The sequence below is a fragment of the Lactuca sativa genome, chromosome 2 (genome assembly GCF_002870075.4).
Source record: "Lactuca sativa cultivar Salinas chromosome 2, Lsat_Salinas_v11, whole genome shotgun sequence".
NCBI lineage: Eukaryota > Viridiplantae > Streptophyta > Magnoliopsida > Asterales > Asteraceae > Lactuca > Lactuca sativa.
This window is the reverse complement of record NC_056624.2, coordinates 128,446,539-128,467,373: the sequence shown is the minus strand read 5'-3', so window position 1 is coordinate 128,467,373 and position 20,835 is coordinate 128,446,539.

The following is a 20,835-nucleotide window of genomic DNA, read 5'->3' as shown; positions in this document are numbered from 1 at the left end:
GATCATTGACATCTAAACATTCAACAATTCTAACAACACCATATGCATATCGATCTATTGGGACCTTGTCAAACTCATATATTTTCTTTTCACAGTCATAGGAAGTTGAATCAAATTTCTCCCTTTCAAAAGGTAAAAGGGCAACAACTTCCTATTCTGTTCTTTGCTAATGTCTGACGAATGATGCAATGCAGTCAATTTTCTATATAAACGTTTCGCTGAATTACAGTATATATTTCGTTGTTTAAGCAAAATCTTATTATCAGTATTGAGGCTATCTCTATCATACATGATGTTTGTTAATTGTAAATCTAAACATTCTATTTTAGACTTCTTGACCTCCAAAATCCTCTGAGTTTCTAGCAATAAAGTTTTGGACTTTTCGTCATCATTACTAGCAGAAATAAGCAGATCATTAACATATGTAATGGCTTCATCAAATTCAGATAACATCGAATTATATGCACTTGAAGGAATATTAAAGGATTGTAAAAGAGAACATACCTGCGAAGTCATAAGAGACTTATGAGTATAGGTTGTAACAAAGCATTTCCTTGTGACATTCTTTTCATCCTCTTCCTCAAAACTTTTGAACATTGTTCCATGAGTAGGGTTTCGCATATCCTCGTCATCTGATCTTGATGACCATATTTGATACGTCCCCTCCTCATCGTCCATTCATTTCGCAACCAGAGACATTCCCTTAGTTTTTGCTCTAACTTCCTCAAGCCTCTCCATGTAGTAGGCTTTGTCCTTGACTCTACTCTTATTCTCATCTCTTTATGCAGTCACTTGCCATATCGAATTCAAAATCTCCCTTCAACTTTTTCTCAACCTTCACATCCTCACTCTTCATTTCCTTCTTCTCAACCTTCTTCTATTCATTCACATTCTTCCTAGAAAAACTTCCTTTCAACTCACCAGTTCTTGACTTTGGATTAAATGGTTTTTTAAAGAATTTCTTCACACGATTATTCGAATAGACGCCACCGCTTCGTCATCAGAATTGATGATTAATCCTTCATCTTCCAAACACTCTTTCTCAGCAGATTCTTTCTCAACCACTCTTCTAGCAACCTTCAACATTAGTGCCAAAGGACCACCCAAATTGTTCCTTGTTTCCTCAATAATCTCATTAACTTTGTTTTCATGTGCCTTTAATACATTGTAGAGATCATTTAGAGAAAAGTAGTTGAAGCTTTGTTGACTTTTTATCATTAAGCTGACATTATGCCATTCCTTGCGAATCCCCATGATGAAAGTTAAATTGACTCCATTGTTGACCTTGTGACTCCATATATGTTGCATTTGTAGGTTAGTTCATTCAGATGGTCATAATAAAGCTCAATGGATTCTCCTTCTTTCTGCTTAAATTCTCCCAACTCCAGCAGACACTGCTTAACTGAACATATCTTTATCTTCTCACTACCTTGTTACTTTTCCTTCAAAGTATCCCAAATTTCCTATGATGTCTTACAACTATGGACATAGTTGTACAAAATAGGAGGAAGAGCTCCATGGAGTTCTCGCATACATCGCTTCTTATTTTTCTATAGTTTCTCAGTTTGTTGAGCAACACCTTGATTAGTAGCAGAAGATCCAACACTTTGTAACACAGTAGGAGAACAAACATCATCAATGATGCATTCCCAGAGTTCCTCATCTATTCCATTCAGATAGTCTTCCATTCGATCAACCCATTCATCATAGAATTCTGGAATCAACATAGGAATTTTTGTGGATGAACCAAGAAGATGAGAATAAGAAGTCATAGTGTTCATGTTAAAATTCGCCATTATTGTACGAAAGGAATTTGAGAAAAGCTTCAAAAATAGAGATCTAATGGTTAAAACTTCCATAAATCAAACAAAAATGAAACACTCAATACTCGATATCAGAAACAAAATGTAGAATCGAATCAAAACAAATGATCTATAATGATTTTCAGAATCAAAAGAGCAGAATATTTTGAATCTAGAACGAAACTCAAAAAATTTCGAAAACTCGAGAAAATCATATCACAGTTGAATGAATCCTGCTTTGATACCAAATGTAGTAGTTATTGTTGGAATAGTGTCTAAGGCTGTAACTATATTTGGCAAGTATTTGACCCGGTTGAGCATGGTCCTTTTAGGTTGCCTTCACCATAGCAACTTGACAGGATGATTTATAATGAGATAAGAAATATTATTAATATATTATGAGAATAATATAAAGAATAATAATATTGTTATTTGATTAATATAAGTCATAAATTAATTAGGAATTAATTTGGTGACTTAAAGAGGTTAATTGAATAAACGTGCATAAACTGTCAAATGTGTGATAGTTGTATTTTGGGTGATGAATCTCTATGGATAAGAGGGTGGACGATTTTAGGGTTTGGAGAAACCTAGAAATCGTCCAAGGCCTAGTCTATAGGGATTATTGGATTTCTTAGGGCCTAAGTTATTCAATTAGGGTTTAAGGTGTAACCCTAGTAGCCAATACTATATATAGACCCTTAGGGTGGAGGAAATCGGTACTCTTGCATCTCAAGAAACCCTAGAGCCGATTTTCTTACCCTCCTCTCTCTCTCTATAATCATTCTCTAGGTATTTGGTGTTTGTAAGCCATTAGAGGAGTGACAATTGTGACTCTAAGCTCCAAAGACAAGAAGATTCAAGCAAGCAAGCAACTCAAGGTAATCCTTTAGATCTGATTTCATATGTTATGATTTGAATGTTTTCACTAGATCTATCAATATAAGTCTTGGATACATTGCATGTTCAATTAGAGAAACCTAGATCCAAGCATTAGGGTTTGCATGTGCACATAGGAAAGTTCTTATGGCTCAAACCCATCCGTGGTATCAAAGCCTTGATTGGTTTCTATTGAATTGATGCATTAATTGATTGCTTGTCGATTGCCAAAATTCGATTTTTGTCCCTCTGCCTGATGAACTCAGCGAGTTCCATAGTGGACTCAGCGAGTAGGCCTTAACTCGGCGAGTCCATTGTGGTACTCGGCGAGTTCGAGCCTTAGAATGAGCTAGTTTCGGGATTTCTTGCTATTTTTCTTATGGAAACTTGCCTTAATCTTTATGGGTCAATAAAATTCGAATTTTAACATATATGTGAGTATATTCTTGACCTAACAAAAGATATTTACCAATTAGTTGAATAATAATTTCCTTATATGATATTAATTGATTATTTTAATTAAATTGGTAAATTGTTTTGCAAGAAACATTTAAATAAATCAAATATGGATAATTATGAGATTAAATGTTAATTTAAATTATTTGTTATTTGATCCCTTATGTTTTGAAAAGTTTAAAATTTGTCCTCAAGTTTTGTGATTAAAAGTTTAATTTAGACAATTTAAATTTCAAACCCTAGAATTTTACAAGTTTAAAATTCAACCCTATACTACTATATGATTACAAGCTTTATATATATATATATATATGTGTGTGTGTGTGTGTGTGTATAATTAAAATGCTAGTCTTACCGTTAGTAGGCCTCATTCATGAAGCCGGTCTATAAGGTTGCTGCCTATAAAATGACGCTTAATGGGTGTACACTCACACCCACCGCTTACTTGATCGGTGGAGGGTCGTTAGCCGAACGGGTAGGATAGGGCAACCCTATCTCCTCATTAAAAGTATAATATTAAAATACAAAGCAACTACATGTTTTTCAAATTCCATATCCTAGTTACTTTAGGAAAAGTTAATTGATGCAAACCCATGAAATTACACTTTGCACCCTTGCTAAGAAGTTAGTGCAGCATGTGTGGTTTACCGGCACACTAATTGGTTATAAGCAAAGGTGGCAAAGTGTCACACCCCAAAACCGGAACGGCGGATACGTTTTGGGGTGGATGACATCATGTCAAGTATCACAACACATGCATTATAGTAATCAAAGTACAACAAAACATTGCATTAATAGTAATAATTTTACATGGTTACATTACAATACATCAAAGTAATACAAGTAAATATAAGTAAGTACGGCATGGCACTAAGCTATCTTCATCAATAGCTCCGGGAATGTTCCTGTCTAATGCTAACCTGAGAATACAAGTTATTTGAAAAGTGAGTATCAACATTTTTACAAATGTTGGTGAGTTCATAAGTATTTAGTGTCATTTAGTCAAATAACTTTATAAAGTAGTAATTTAAGTGTTTACAGTGCATTACAGTTCTTTCCAGAAAATTCTATATTTTCTTTAATAAAAGCAGCCTTCTACCAAGACTGGTCAGTGTTGTGTGGTAAAAAGTGGTTTTCCCTTAATTGTTATCATTATCAAAATACTAAATTTGATTATTAAAGAAAGCAAGAGACAACAGGGAAATAACATATGCCTCAGCAGTGAGGACTGCTGACTAAGGCAAAGGAATCACAGACTCCAGGAGAGTATCGAACTAACGACACACCTGGTTCAATCTAACAAGTAGAGACTCAGGCCCCAGAAGGTACCAAATGAAAGGTACAGCTGGTAAGGTCTAAAACAGTGAAAAACAGACCCCAGACAGTATCAAATGACAGATATGTCTTGTAAGGTCAAACAGAGAAAACAGACCCCAGACAGTATCAAATGAAAGATAATTCTTGTAAGGTCAAAACAGTGTGACTCTGAAAATGAAATACCATCATACAGTGTAAATTGCCGGTGAAATACCGTTACCTTAAGGCCAAAGAATTATAAGGTAACCCGGGATACTCGTAACGATACTGACTAGAGTACCAGACGCCCTACAAGCGTCTAAAATATGACATTTGTCACCCGTTGGCTTGGTAGGTCGGGACTGTAGCTAGCAGTTTGGGTGTGGGGTTGTCAATCCCGTATAGATCTATACACACAATGTATGCTCTCCCTAGAGGAGACTCTGGTTACCAACTAGACGACGGAGAAGGCCGTGTCCTGAAGATGCATCCCAAATAGTGGGTAGAGACTTCCAAATAGTGGGTTTCTAATGTAAGTGCTGAACTAGAGGTAGAGACTCATTACTGAATTGACTGAGGTAAACCCATATGTTTATGCTTGTGTACATGATATATAACTAATGAATCAAACGACCTTCGGATGGACATCCGATCCCACCAGACCACATCTCAACGAAGAAAAGGAAATAGGGCAGATAAGCCTTCCTAAGTCCTTCAATCATTATTTATATGCATTTATACAAGCACAGACATACATCTAACTACGCTTGAGTGTGTATCAAGTGGAATCATATCGTGAAGTATAAGTGTACAGTGTGGAATAAACGACTTGTGAAGTATAATCGTACATTGGAACATCCGAGTCGTGAAGTATAAGCGTACAGTGGAACATCCGAGTCGTGAAGTATAGGCATACAGAGTGGGATAATCGAATCGTGAAGTATAAGTGTACCAAGTATAAGTGTATCACAAAGTGGAAACGACGATAAGTGAAGTAAAAGCGTCTATCAAGTATAAGCGATTACAAGTATAAGCGAAATAGAGACAATAACAGGTATAAACACATCACGAAGTGAAAGCATTATCGAGTAGGAGTTTTAAAATAAATGAAAGTGAAGCGGCAGTAACTAACAAGTAAAAGTATACATGAAAACCTTGGAAAAACCTTTATACTTAGGAAAATCGCATTTTGTATTCTTTGGTAAAATAAGTGTGAAAAACATTAGAAGTCTTTGGAACCTTTATAAACCAGTTTGAAATGATTTTAGATAAAACAGTATAAGTGAGAGTTTTGAAACTATTGAAAACCATTATAATGTCCTACTCGGTAAAACAGTGTAAAGTGTGGTAAAAACTTGTGCATGAGGGTTATCAATCACATGTGATTGATATGATAACTAACATGTTTAACTTGTATTCCCCCTTATAAAACATGTAAAAACATTTAAAAGGTTCATTCAGGGGTATGAACTCACCTGGTGCAAGTAGGTCCGACGAAGGTGCCGTTTGGGCGTTTGGTGTCACTTAAGGACTCAAACACACTCAATGACCTATTTAACATATGTTCACATACAATTATTATATTTAATACTAATTAAACAAGTATATGCGCTCAAAGGAGCGGAAAACACTTTGGTTAAGTGTTTGGGTGTCCCGGGTAGCGTCTAAAGGTGTGTATGGCTTAGGAATGGAGTTTACTCTCCGAGAGTAAACTCCCAAAGCTTAGTTTACGGCCCAGGGACTACTCACCATGAGTTTAAGGCCGTAAACTCATGGTGAGGGGTTCTAGTGTGTTTCAAAGCTTAATATTGTTAGTGGGATTTTTCTAAGTCCAATTCCAAAAAGGCATGAGTGGGTTTAAGGCTCCTAAGGGCTTCATTAGGGAGTTTACGGCCCAGGGACAACTCCTAAGGGAGTTTACGGCCGTAAACTCCTATACCATGATTTTAATGAAGTTTCAAGCCCCTAATACCCTCCTAGCATTTTATAGAAATAGTCTAAGGCCATTTGGGGAATAAAAACTATCTTTTGGGCATGTTTAGGGGTGTTTACGGCCTTGACACATGTTTGGGCCGTAAACTCCCTTTACCCCTTCATTTTATTGAGTTTAATTGATCCAAACCCAAAAGGACAAGCCCCTAATTTATGTCTTAAGCCTTGGTATGAATTTAGGGCACCTTTTAACATGTTTTCATGAGTTTACGGCCCTGGAACTATTTCTTGGGAAGCTTTGGCCGTAAACTCCTAAATGGAGGGCGTTTGACATGTTTAAGGTCCCCAAACTATTTTTCGATGATTCTATGATTTATTCCAAGGCTATTGATGGAGTTATATGGCTTTTAGACATGTAAAAATGAGTTTACTCCCCATGTTTGAGGGGTTTACGGCCCAAGCACATTCCTTGGCCGTAAACTCTTATTTGCTCCTCAAAATTCATGATTAGGGTGTTCTAAGTCCGGATTTGCAAGCCATAAGGTCGTATCTAAGTCCTAATGTTGGTTTGGAGGGGTTAAATTGCTCAAAACCCATTTATTAAGTGTTTACGGCCCAAGCATGCTCCTTGGCCGTAAACACATGTTCCAGGTCCAATTCTAAGCTATAGACACGAATCATAATGTTTAGAACAAGCTAGGGTAAGCAGACTTACTATTTGGAAGCGTTTGGTTGCGGATTCTGGGCGAAACCGAGTCTAGAGAGAGAGTATATAGAGAGAGAGGGTGGAAAGAGCTCAAATGGAGTTTACCCCCCCCCCCCCCCCTTATATATGGGTGGGAGTTGGAGCTTAGTGGAATTCTACCCAATACTGCCGTTAAACAGGGCTTTTGGTCGCACCCGATTTAGTGGTAATAAAAATAAAAACTAACATTTTCCAATTAAATGGAAATATGTGTCATGTGTTTTTATTTCCTTTTATCACGATTTAACGGCATATTAAATGTAACAAATGGAATGTTTATTTAATTGACGACCTCTAATTAACGGAACTTTTATAAACTGGAATATTCCGTTAACGGTAACGGGGAAATGTAACGGAACAACTTGGGTTGTCACACAAAGGGTGATTCATTGTTTATCATTGTTCGGTGGAGCATGTGTGGTTTACCGGCACATCGAATAGGTGATTGTAACAATGAAGGCACCGTTTAAATTTGCATGGTTATTCACACCTGCTTTGTGGTCCTCGGCATCCTAGTCACAAACGAGAGGGGCATATCGAGATTTAAACATGCCATTGAAAAGTTCACTTACCTTTAAATTGTTTGCATGTTGGATTACGGCATCCCTTTTCTAATATGTAAATAATGTTGTTGGATCCTAGCCCTAGTTTTTCATATTGGGTGATAATTAGGGATTCAATTCTAATCAAACTTTGTCTTTTCTACTTGTAGATGTCGAATGCAAACAACGCTGCTGCTAGCTCGTTCACGTTAACGAGCCTTTGCCAAAAGGTGACTTTCGATGGAACGAACTTTAGCGAATAGATAAGATACATTCGCACGATTGCTCGCTACGAGGACAAGGAGTATGTCCTTGACGAGAAACTTGAAAAGATCAATCCAGAAATCGCTACTCCGGCTGAAATGACTGCTTTTGAGACTCATGAGCGTGATGCAACGAAGGTTCATTGCATTATGATAGCCACAATGAACGCCGAATTCCAAAAGTCCTATGAGGACATGTATCCGTACGAGATACATCAAGACTTATTGGAGAGATACCATCAAAACGCGAGGCAAGAACGTTACGAGATCTTCACTAACATGATCACTACTAAAATGGGAAATGGAGAATCTCTAACCGTTCACTTGCAAAAGATGCAAAGGTATGTCGACCGTCTTCGCAAGTTGAATGTCGACTTTGGGGAAGACTTGGCTATCGACATGGTCCTTCACTTCTTGCCTCTGTGCTACAGCCAATTTAGGATGACCTACCACATGAACAAGGAAGAGGTCACCTTAAGCAAGCTCCAAGGGTTCCTAAGGGTTGCTGAGAGCAACCTTAAGGACAAGTCTGTTGCACAAACTCCCAATCCATCCGCTGCTGCGGTTTTGGCTATAGGGTAGGGAAGGACAAAATGAGGAAGGCTCCGTCAAAAAGCCACCACAAGGGAAAGTCCCGAGATGGTTCCTCTTCTAGTGGGACCAAGGTTGATCCTGCTAAACCCAACCCTAACCCGAAGGAGGCAGAGTGCCACCATTGCCACAAAATAGGGCATTGGAAGAGAAGTTGCCCAGAATATCTACAAGCCATCAAGGATGGAAAGATCAAGCCGTCTTTCGCAGGTATTTACACAATTAAATCTAATGATTCATCTCATGCTATTTCTTGGGTTCTTGATACCGGGTGTGGTTACCACATTTGTTCTGAATTGCAGGGACTAAGAAGAAATAGGGATGTGGAGCATGGAAGAACAAATCTAATCATGGGAAACAGAAGATCGTCGCCTGTCACCAAGATTGAGTGTATTCTTTAGTGCTTAGTAATGGATTAAGTTTAGATTTAAATAATTGTTGCTACTCTCCAGATATGGCAAGAAACATCATTTCATTTCATGGTTTGTTTAGACAAGGATTTAGATATTCGTTTAATAATGAGAATGGTTCGATTTATGCTTATCTAAATGGTGTTTTATATTTTGAAGCAATGCCTTGTAATGCAATTTATGAGACTGATATGATTGTAGATAACTTAGGAAATGATGTTTTATTCATGGATTCTTCCAATGGTATGGATAAAGCATATTTGTGTCATTGTCGTCTTGGACATGTCAACAATAAGTGCATAGCCCAACTCCAAAAGGATGGAGTGTTGGAGTCATTCGAACTTAGGGAAGATGACACGTGTGAGTCTGGTTTGCTTGGAAAGATGACCAAGTCACCCTTCACTGGTACTTGTGAGAGGGGTGAGGGTTTATTGCATCTCATACATACCGATGTATGTGGACCCTTTAGATCCACCACAAAGGATGCGAACCTCTTCTATGCGACTTTCACCGATGATTATAGTATATATGGGTATATTTACTTAATCAAGCACAATTCAGAAACGTTTGAAAAATTCAAAGAATTCAAACATGAAGTAGAAAATCAATTGAGCAGGAAAATCAAGATGCTTCGATCCGATTGAGGAGGAGATTACCTAAGTCTTGAATTCCACAACTATCTTAAAGAATGCGGAATAGTTTCGCAATTGATGCCACTTAGGACACCGCAGTTGAATGGTGTGGCAGGAAGGCGTAATCGAACCTTGTTAGACATGGTTCGTTCTATGATGAGTCGTGCTTCACTACCTATCTCATTCTGGGGGTATGCCTTAGAGACTGCCGCCCATATCCTCAACAGAGTCCCTACTAAGAAGGTTGCCAAAACACCTCACGAGATGTGGACAGGGAAAGCTCCCTCGTTGGCACATATCAAGGTTTGGGGTTGTGAGGCTTTCGTAAGATGAGATACTCACGACAAGCTCGAACCTCGTAGTGAGCGATGTATTTTCATCGGCTACCCGCAGAAATCCTTTGGATATCTCTTCTATAGACCGAATGACAATGTTGTCTTCGTTGCGAGGAGAGGGGTTTTCCGAGAGCGAGAAATCATAAGCCAAGGAGACAGTGGGAGGCAGATCGAACTTGAAGAGATTTAAGAATCGAGTGATGAAGGAACCTTTACCGCTGGCACTTAACCCGAGGAGGAAACTCCGGTTGAACCAATTGACGAGTCCTTACCTCTTAGACGTTCCGAAAGAGTTAGAGTTCAACCCCAGTTTTATGGTTTTCATATTACTACCAAAGGGGACACGTATATTAGTGATGGTACACTAATAAATCTAGATTAACCTAATAGCTATAAGGAGGCCATGGCAGGCCCGGAGCCTGAAAAATGTAAAGAGGCAATGGACAGCGAGATTCAATCCATGTATGACAACCAAGTTTGGAATTTGGTTGATAATGTACCCAGACGTAAGACCGTTGGGTGCAAATGGATCTTCAAGAAGAAGACCGACATGGATGGAAATGTACACACATATAAGGCGCGATTGGTTACGAAGGGCTTTACTCAAACTCCCGAAGTTGACTATGATGAGACCTTCTCACCAGTTGCGAAAATAAAGGCTATTAGGGTGATGCTAGCCATAGCTGCATTTCATGATTATGAGATATGGCAAATGGATGTCAAGACCGCTTTCCTTAATGGGAAGTTGGCTGAGGATGTTTACATGGCTCAGCCAGAGGGTTTTGTCAATACAAAGCATCCAAATAGAGTGTGCAAGATTGAGAAGTCCATTTATGGGCTTAAGCAAGCATCTCGCAGATGGAATCTTTGCTTCGATGAGAAAGTCAAAGAGTTTGGATTTGTACGAAGCGAAGATGGATCATGTGTATATGTCAAAGCCAGTGGGATTTGTACGAAGCGAAGATGAATCATGTGTATATTGGAAATGACGTCCCGACACTGCAGGAGGTTAAGTCCTGGCTCGGGAAGTGCTTTGCTATGAAGGACCTTGGAGAGGCTTCATATATCTTGGGAATAAGGATAGTGAGAGAACGAAGTAAGAGACTAATAGGACTTAGTCTGAAAACATACTTAGATAAAGTACTAAAACGTTTTAGTATGGAGAATTCGAAGAAGGGAGAATTACCGATACAAAGTAATGCCAAGTTGAGTAAGACTCAAAGTCCGAGTACCAAAGCTGAAATAGCAGAGATGAGCCGAGTACCTTACGCTTCCGCAGTTGGCTCAATCATGTATGCTATGACTTGTACTCGCCCTGATGTGGCCTTTGCTTTGAGCATGGTCAGTAGATATCAAGGGAACCCTGGTAGATCCCATTGGATTGCAGTCAAGAATATCCTTAAGTACCTTCGGAGGACCAAGTAATAGTTTTTAGTCCTCGGAGGGAGTGATGACTTAAAGGTGCGAGGATATAGTGACGCCAGCTTTTAGACCGACAGGGACAATTATCGTTCGTATTCGGGCTGGGTCTTTACCCTTAATGGAGGAGCAGTAACTTGGAAAAGTTCCAACCAGGAAACCGTATCTGATTCAACGTGCAAATCAGAGTACATTGCAGGAAGCGAAGCATCGAAGGAGGCAATATGGTTGAAGAACTTCATTGGTGATCTTGGAGTTGTACCTGCCATAAAGGAGCCTATGGAAATTTTCTGTGATAATGAAGGAGCGGTTGCCTTGACCAAGGAACCAAGGGATCATGGTAGATCTCATCATATCGACAGAAAATATCATTTTATTAGACATCGAGTAGAAGAAGGACATCTCGTGGTTAAGAGGATATCATCAGAAGATAACCCAGCAGATCCGCTTACGAAGGGACTGAGTAGGGTTAAGCACATACAACATGCTAGGAGTATTGGGCTGAAGGATGATATTAGTTTAGATTAGATAGTTTTAGAAACTTATAATAGATAAATATAATTGACATTTGATGATTAAATAAAGGAGTATTATTTATGAGTAAAGTTATTGTCTTATGTTAATTGTTTAACTATTGTTTCACTTTGCATGTTTTGACTTCCTGAATAATTAAGTTATTAAGAATAATCGAATTATTCGAATGGTCCACAATCGTTCATATGTTGGAAGTAGATATGAAAGAAGATTGTCATGAATTGGTATGTAGATTGTCTGAATGGTATTAGACATAGCAAAAGGTTGCTACAATGTTCATGAGTGCTTATGAACTAGTTTTGAGCATTGGAACAAACCCGTGCTTGCTGGAATCACTTTAAGGTGTATATATATATATATATATATATATATATATATATATATATATATATATATATTGTAAGTGATCGCAAGATGATAATATCATATGGTCTTAAAACCTAGATATATGGTTTGTTATTTGTTAATTGGTTGTACATTGATGATGCGAAACCGCATCAGTAAATTGATGTTATAAAATGCATTGTTGTGTATTATTGATTGGAGAATAAGTAAATGCATATAAGTCGAAGTTTATCTATTACTTTTATCCTAAGAAGGTAAAAGTGATATCTCGGCCGCTCGATGATTTGATTTGATTTATGTGTCGGGCCCAGTCAAAACTGAATTGATGTGTTCGATTAAGTTCTTTGTCGAATAAATCCGAGATCGAGAAACTAAATGCTGGACTATGATTGTGTCCGCATGATATCTGAACAGAGGACTGTACGATCCCTTATCTAAAGGACAGGACTGATAAGATCAGAGTTTGACAGCATCTTTGAGAGCTACGATTGCTAATCGGATTGTGTTTGTGTATATAGTTACCGGACTTATCCAATTGGGAGACTGTTGGAATAGTGTCTAAGGCTGTAACTATATTTGGCAAGTATTTGACCCGGTGGAGCATGGTCCTTTTGGGTTGCCTTCACCATAGCAACTTGACAGGATGATTTATAATGAGAGAAGAAATATTATTAATATCTTATGAGAATAAGATAAAGAATAATAATATTGTTATTTGATTAATATAAGTCATAAATTAATTAGGAATTAATTTGGTGACTTAAAGAGGTTAATTGAATAAAGGGGCATAAACTGTCAAATGCGTGATAGTTGGATTTTGAGCTATGAATCTCTATGGATAAGAGGGTGGACGATTTTAGGGTTTGGAGAAACCTAGAAATCGTCCAAGGCCTAGTCTATAGGGATTATTGGATTTCTTAGGGCCTAAGTTATTCAATTAGGGTTTAAGGTGTAACCCTAGTAGCCAATACTATATATAGACCCTTAGGGTGGAGGAAATCGGTACTCTTGCATCTCAAGAAACCCTAGAGCCGATTTTCTTACCCTCCTCTCTCTCTATAATCATTCTCTAGCTAGTTGGTGTTTGTAAGCCATTAGAGGAGTGACAATTGTGACTCTAAGCTCCAAAGACAAGAAGATTCAAGCAAGCAACTCAAGGTAATCCTTTAGATCTGATTTCATATGTTATGATTTGAATGTTTTCACTAGATCTATCAATATAAGTCTTGGATACATTGCATGTTCAATTAGAGAAACCTAGATCCAAGCATTAGGGTTTGCATGTGCATATAGGAAAGTTCTTATGGCTCAAACCCATCAGTTATCCATCGAGTATATGAAACGAAATTAGAGTTTAGACTGAATTATGAACACACGATGTAAATATGGTATGTATGGCTCGATTACGCTTTAATTGGATACAAAAAATAGAGAGTATAATTCAAAGACTCCAAGAACTACTCTAACTCTAGTACCCATCCTTTATTTATAGGGATAACAAAAGCGTACAAAAAAATATAAGGGACTAATACATTACAGCTTCGACACAAACTCTGCCCTTATACAAAACATACAAACTAGCTTTCGACACCAAGACTGACCTAGACAGACTTCAACACCTGACAACTACATTCGATCTCAACATGTTATTCAAACGCCTTGATAGGACATAACCTCATAAAATTATAATGATATTAAAGTACTAGAACATTTTTTAAATAAATCTCAAGTCTAGATACTTTAGGACAAAATGTGAAGTGCATACTAGTCCATGAAAACGCACATCACTCTTTATATGTCGTTAGTGGAGTGTGCAGGCCTAACTGGCACACTAATTTGAGACTATAAAGTTGAGTGATGGACAAATCAAAATTTATCATTGTTAATGGAGTGTGTGTGGTTTACTGGCACATTAATTTGAGATGATAAACGACATTGAGGTTGTCAAGCGGGTTTACATGGTTATTGACATCTTATTTGTGATCATCGGTATCTCAAACACAAATTTGAAGAGCATTATATGATATTAATCATTTGATTGATACGATTCAATGAATCTCAATAGATCTAGTAGTTACATGCTAGATTGAAATTGGTAAATTTGTATCACCTACCTTGATGAATTCCCATGTAAATTACGACATCCCTCTTATTTGTTATGAATTTTATTTTGGATCCTAGCCTTGAATATTTATTTTTGGTTAAAATATTAAGGATTTATATCACTAACTAAAAACTATGTCTCTTTATATTTATATGTCTGGAAACGGTGATCTCGCTGCTACTCAAACCGGTTCCTCCAAATCAAACTTCTCTCTACTCTCGATTTTCTCGAAAGAGAAGTTCACCAATCCCAACTACATTGAATGGATGAAGAAATTGAAGATGAATCTTCAATATGAGGGAAAATAATATTTCCTCGAGAAGCCTCTTTTCAAAATCGATCATTCCACCGCTACTTTTGAGGAAATTGTTTCCTACAACAAACACTCTAATGATGCCACTAAGGTTGGTTGCATCATGGTGGCCATTATGGCACCTAAGCTGGCCAAATTCTATGAGGATTATTGGCCATATGAGATTGCTCTCGACCTTATAGTAAAGTTCGACAAGAAGGCAAGACAAGATCCCTATGAAATGGTTAAATCTCTTATAACGTACAAGACCAAGGAAGTAGAATCTATTTGCCCTCGCTTACAAAAGATGTATAGGTACATGGAGCAACTCCACAAGCTCATTATGTTGTTTGATGATGAGTTGGCCACTAATATGGTCCTTAACTCATTATTTCCTAGTTATGATCAGTTCGTTCTGACCTATCATTTGAACAAATCGAAGACGACATTAACTGAGCTCCATAACTTTTTGCAAACTATTGAATGAGGGATGAAGAAAAATCATGCCTCTATTGTGACAAATGCTCATGTACTGGCAATTGGATCTGGAAAAGGGAAAAAGAGAAAGATTCCTTCCTAATTTGGAACGAAAGGGAATGCCCATGATGGAGGGACTAGCAGTGGTTGAAGGACGAAGCCCAACTTTGATGTCCCTGCGATCAATGATCCAAAGGAGGCCACTTGCTTCCATTGTGGCGAAAAGGGCCATTGGAGAAGAAGCTGCTCCAAGTACTTGTAGGATTTGAAGGATGACAAGATCAAGGTATGCTCTTTAGCTATTTACACTATTCAAGTTAATAACACATAACTTTCTCATTCATGGGTCCTTGACAGGGGATGTGGTTTCCACATTTGCTTTGATTTTTAGGCGCTAAGCGAAATTGAGGAGGTGGAGCATGGGAAGCTCAATCTGATCATGAGGAATATACGATCTTCACATGTTACCAAGATTAGGACATATAGGCTTGTGCTTAGTAGTGGTGTTAGGGTTAATTTCATTAAATGTTGTTATTTGTCAGATATGACGTGAAACATTATTTCGTTTAATGCACTATTTAAACAAGGTTTTAGATATTCATTTTATAATGAACTTGGTTCTATTTTCTTATCATAATGGTGTTTTTATGCTTAAAGCTTTACCTTGTAATGGTGTGTATGAAACTGTGACTTTTTTTGATAATCTAGGTAATAGTGTGTTTCATATTGTTTCATCCAATGGTGTGGACAAAGCATGTTTGTGGCATTGTTCTCTTGGGCACATAAACAAAGAAACACATTGACCACCTCCAAAAGGATGGAGTGTTGGAATCTTTTGATCTTAGGACAGATGATGAATGCGACTTGTCTCTTGGGCAAGATAACAAAATCACCTTTCACTAGAATCAAAAACATTTGAAAAGTTCAAAGAGTTTAAGCACGAGGTTGAGAATCAATTAGGCGTGAAGATAAAGATGCTCAGATTTGATAGAGTTAGTGAGGATCTTAGTATCGAGTTCCATAACTATCTTAAAGAGTGTGGAATTGTTTCATAATTGACTCCTCCCAGAACACCACAATTAAATGGTGTGGCTGAAAGGTGTAATTGAACGTTACATGATATGGTTCCTTCCATGATGATTCAAGCTTCTTTTCCTATTCATTTCTGGGGGTACACCTTAGAGACAACCAACTATATCATGAATCTTGTTCCAAATAAGAAGGTTGCCAAAACGCCTCATGATATGTGGACAGGGTATGGGGTTGTGAAGCACTAGTAAGACGAGAGACATATGACAAACTTAAACCAAGGGTTGAGAAGTATTATAGCATTCGTTGTCCATAGAAGTCCTTTGGATACTGATTCTACATATCTAGTGATAACATGGTATCTGTAGCTTGAAGATGAGTCTTTCGCGAGGGAGAGCTCATATTCAAAGAGGATAGTCGGAGTGCTATTGACCTTGAAGAAATTCAAGAATCATCTAATTAAGGAACCTCAGAAAACAGTAGCACTCAACATGAGGAAAAGGTTCCAGTTGAGCCACTTGACAACTCATTACCCCTTTGGCATTCTAGTAGGGTTAGCATGCCACCTAGGTTCTATGATTTCCATATTACTACAGATGGTGAAATGTTTGCCAGTGATTGTACACTGGTAAATATGGATGAGCTTGCTAACGAAAAGCAAGCAATATCAGTCCCTGATGTTGCTAAATGGAAGGAGGCAATGGACAATAAGAACTAGCCCATGTATGATAATCAAGTATGGAACTTGGTTGATCATGTACCTGGTCGAAAGACAGCCAGGTACAAATGGATCTCCAAGAAGAAGACTGAGATGGATGGAAAATGAACATGCCTTCAAGGGTCTCATACATAATATCGATTGATACATAACAAGGTTTTAATGTTACTCCTGTGTTGTAGTTGTAAACAAGAAACCACAAATGAAAAATTAAGGAATTTTAGCAAAAATATGGATAGAATTTACTTCATACACTATGCATACCTTTTCCTTCATGAACTCCACAAAAACCATAAATGCCAAAACCACCATAAAATTTTCCTTTTGCGCCTGTTTCAGATCATGTAGAGTGTGAACCTTATTATAATATGCTTAAAAAGATTCAATTTATACATATGACTTTGTAAAAAAAATAAAAACTTGCCAATAACATCGATTGCCCTCACATTGTGTCTTCGTAAGCCTTAGTCAAAGGAGTACTGGAAATAAAGATAAGAGGAGAATTTTAATATAATTAACAGATAATAAAATGGTGACGAAAACACATAAATTACGCTATCGTCAAAATCCATGACAATATTCTCATGTGTCAACAAATCACTTATCATGTGGATAAGTTTATTGATGGAAAATGCTTTCTGGAAACTTCATTATACATACTCATGTATTTTTCCTAGATTATCCGATGCTTGTGTATATTTGTCTCTCTATCTAATCTACCAAGGGAATAGTAATCAAAAAGCATGATCATAACTTCCCACTTGATAATTATTAAAGATTCTCAGATTTTTCCCTAACTAAAGTATGATGATAATAATCCAAATAAGTGAATGTTTGAAAGCCATAATTTCGTAGTATTACCTCATGAAATGTACATGTTGATCCCTACAAATATCCCAAATATACACCAACATTATATGAGAAAATCAACATTACATCTAATTTGAATTGGAAAAATTTTCAAAGTTTGATAGTTAATGATCAAAGATTACTCAGCAAACATGATGCCTTTCCTTTTGTGCTTGCAACATGGATTATCTTCATCTTTTAAATAAGGAGTGCTAATAAGTAAAAACACTAATTGAAGAGTATCTCCAATATAGCTCTGTTATTGCTCATATCAGCATGAGTTTTCTAAGTAATCAGAGATGAAAAATTATCCATTGCTTCATGACAAGCTAAGACACTACTAGATTCACTCGATCTACATTTAAAAATCATCAACAACACCACTTAGTAAAATATTTAGTAACAATTCAAATGTTCATATAATTTAAATCTAAAACTTGTGAAATTTACAAAGTGTGGGATTGAAAACTCGTCTTGATTTGCGAATTCATCAATTAAATACATGTACTCAAATTGCACCTGATTGAAAAGCTAACAAGTGAAGTTTAGAGAGAGAGAGAGAGAGAGAGAGAGATGGGGAGAGAGCGAGAAAGAATACCTTGTGCCATGTTTGATTAGGCTCTGTCCGAGCTTCAAGAAACGTGGATTAAGAACAGAGTGATACAATCCTGCTAGTTGTAATGGAGGAAAGGAAGTAAAAGAAGTGAATATAGGGCACCGAGGTCACAACACGAATCGATGTAAAAGTAACGAAGGTGATGGCGTGACTGGTGTTGGTGATTTTGTATCATCAATGTGTATTTAAGTGTAATGGATTGACTTGTTGACCAAAATTCAATCTTGATGAATATTAAACAAGTAAGGAAGGTGCAGAGTGTACACTTGTTTAACTTTATTCAAGATTCAAAGTAGACTGTCATTTAGGGGCGAAACCCCTAAACAAACGGAGGTCCGGGGGCAGCGCGCCTGGGAGCGGGGTCCAAGGGGTGGCAGCCCCTGGCGGGGTCCAAGGGGCAGAGCCCCTGGCTGGGGTCGACCTGCCTTGACAGTTGGAGTAGTTTCTATATGAGTTATATTGCTATAAAAAAATGCCTTAGAAATCTGATTTTTTTGTAAATGAACCCGGTTTTTGACTTCATTTTGACCTTTATTAAAAATCTGTTTTTGTGACTGTTATTGGTTTTGATAGTTGGAGTAGTTTTTGGACAAAGAAAATTGTCTTGACAGTTTTCAGGCAAATGAACTACTTAATCTTTTGGTCATCATTTTTTCTGGGTACAACAACAATCACGAAATTCGTAACATTCATATTTTTAGTTCTTACTCTCAATTCTGAGTCTTATCCAATTAAAGATTGGGAGTAGCACCCAAATACTTTAATATGAAAGTGAAATCACAATTTTCAGAATTTTCAAGGCTATTTTATCCATATTTTTTCTTTCAACTGGTGGTATTAATGGTCTGTCGGTGGTTGGTGAACAATGATAGAAATGGCGATGACGTGTTTAATGATCTGGTGAGGGTGGACGATGACCGAAGCAGTGACGATGGTGGTTGGAATTTCAATGGTGGAGAGAGAGAGAGAGAGAGAGAGAGAGAGAGAGAGAGAGAGTAATGTGGTGGTGGAGGTTGGACTTCCAGGTGTCATTCGTCGGGGGTTGGGAGGTTTCCGATGGCTATGGTGATTTATGTATGGTGATTCAGGTCAGAAAAAAGAGGAAGAAAGATATCAGATGTGGATCCAACTTTGTTTTAAAAATAATAATAATAAAAGACAATTGATAAATAAAATAAAAAGATAATTGATATGGGCAACAAAACAGTAATTTTAGATGTAAATTTTTAATTAAAAATTCGTTTTTGTTTGATACTTTTACTAATCACTAAATATTATAAAGATAATAGGGAAAACAAAATAGAAGAAACATTCTAACTGAGAATATGTTTAAAGATCAATCACGTAAACTGCCTCAAACTTTAAGGACTATTCGTATAATTTACTTTAATATTAAATTAGTTAACTTAATTAAATACTTAACGTTTTTTGAGACACCAAATAAGAATTGTATTTTATACCCGCGAATTTTCACAAAGTACGAATATAAATAAATATAAGATAGACATTTTTGTCTATGATACAATGTTGGTATTTTACCAAACATATTTTTATGACATACATTTTTTTGTTTATCATAACTGCGTCGTATTTGGTATGTCATTAAAAGCGTTTTTTCTACTAATGTTTTTTGGTCGTTGAACCTTTGTGGTGCCGAGTCAGACAGTGATCCGTTTTGATGCAACTATGTTCAGTGCCCGAGAGATTGATCTTCTTCGTACCTAGACATTTACAAAGCAAACCCCAAGATTTTCAACAATTGCTACATACTAACAATTTTCAATATATGATAATTACTGCAAAATATCTATATTTTTCTAACTGCTATATAAACGATCTAGTGTTCAAATATTAATAAGCTTCTTAAATTGTTTAAAAAAATACACCCAACAAACACCGAAACAAATTAAATATTAATAATTCTTTTCCACTATTTTTTATTTGCCACTTGTCATTTTCGAATGAGCAACATTATCATCAACATACAAGTTTAAAAAAACATACATATCACTTTCCTCCGATAGTCAAACAAATACCCATATGCAACTCTTTTTAACAATAGCATAAATACGATTTCTTATAATTATCATACAAACAAATGAATGAAAAAACTTATACCGATGCAAACAAAAGTAAGGAAACGTACATATCTTAGATTGCTATCTTTTGGTCCATTAAAGCCATATCAATGTTCTTCAATTTCGATGGTTTTTTGTATACATATTTCTTCCACAATGAAGAACGGTGATTATGATGTTTCATTTGAACCAAAACCAACAAACTAACAACGAATAAATTGAATAGATGAATAATATGTTAAAAATCTTTATAATAATTGCAGGGATTTTTTTTCAATAGTAGCAACTCTAACATACCTACCTCACTTGTACATAAAAAGGACCAATTACAATACAAGTGGAAGTCAACAGTCTCCATTAAACATCTAAAGCTAAACCGTAACCGAAAATAACCAACAACTAAAAGCCATGTCAGAAAAAAAAAAGGCATTACATAGCCGGTTATTCCAAAATTCAACTTAATTCGGCATTCTACACGGCGAAGAAGCCTC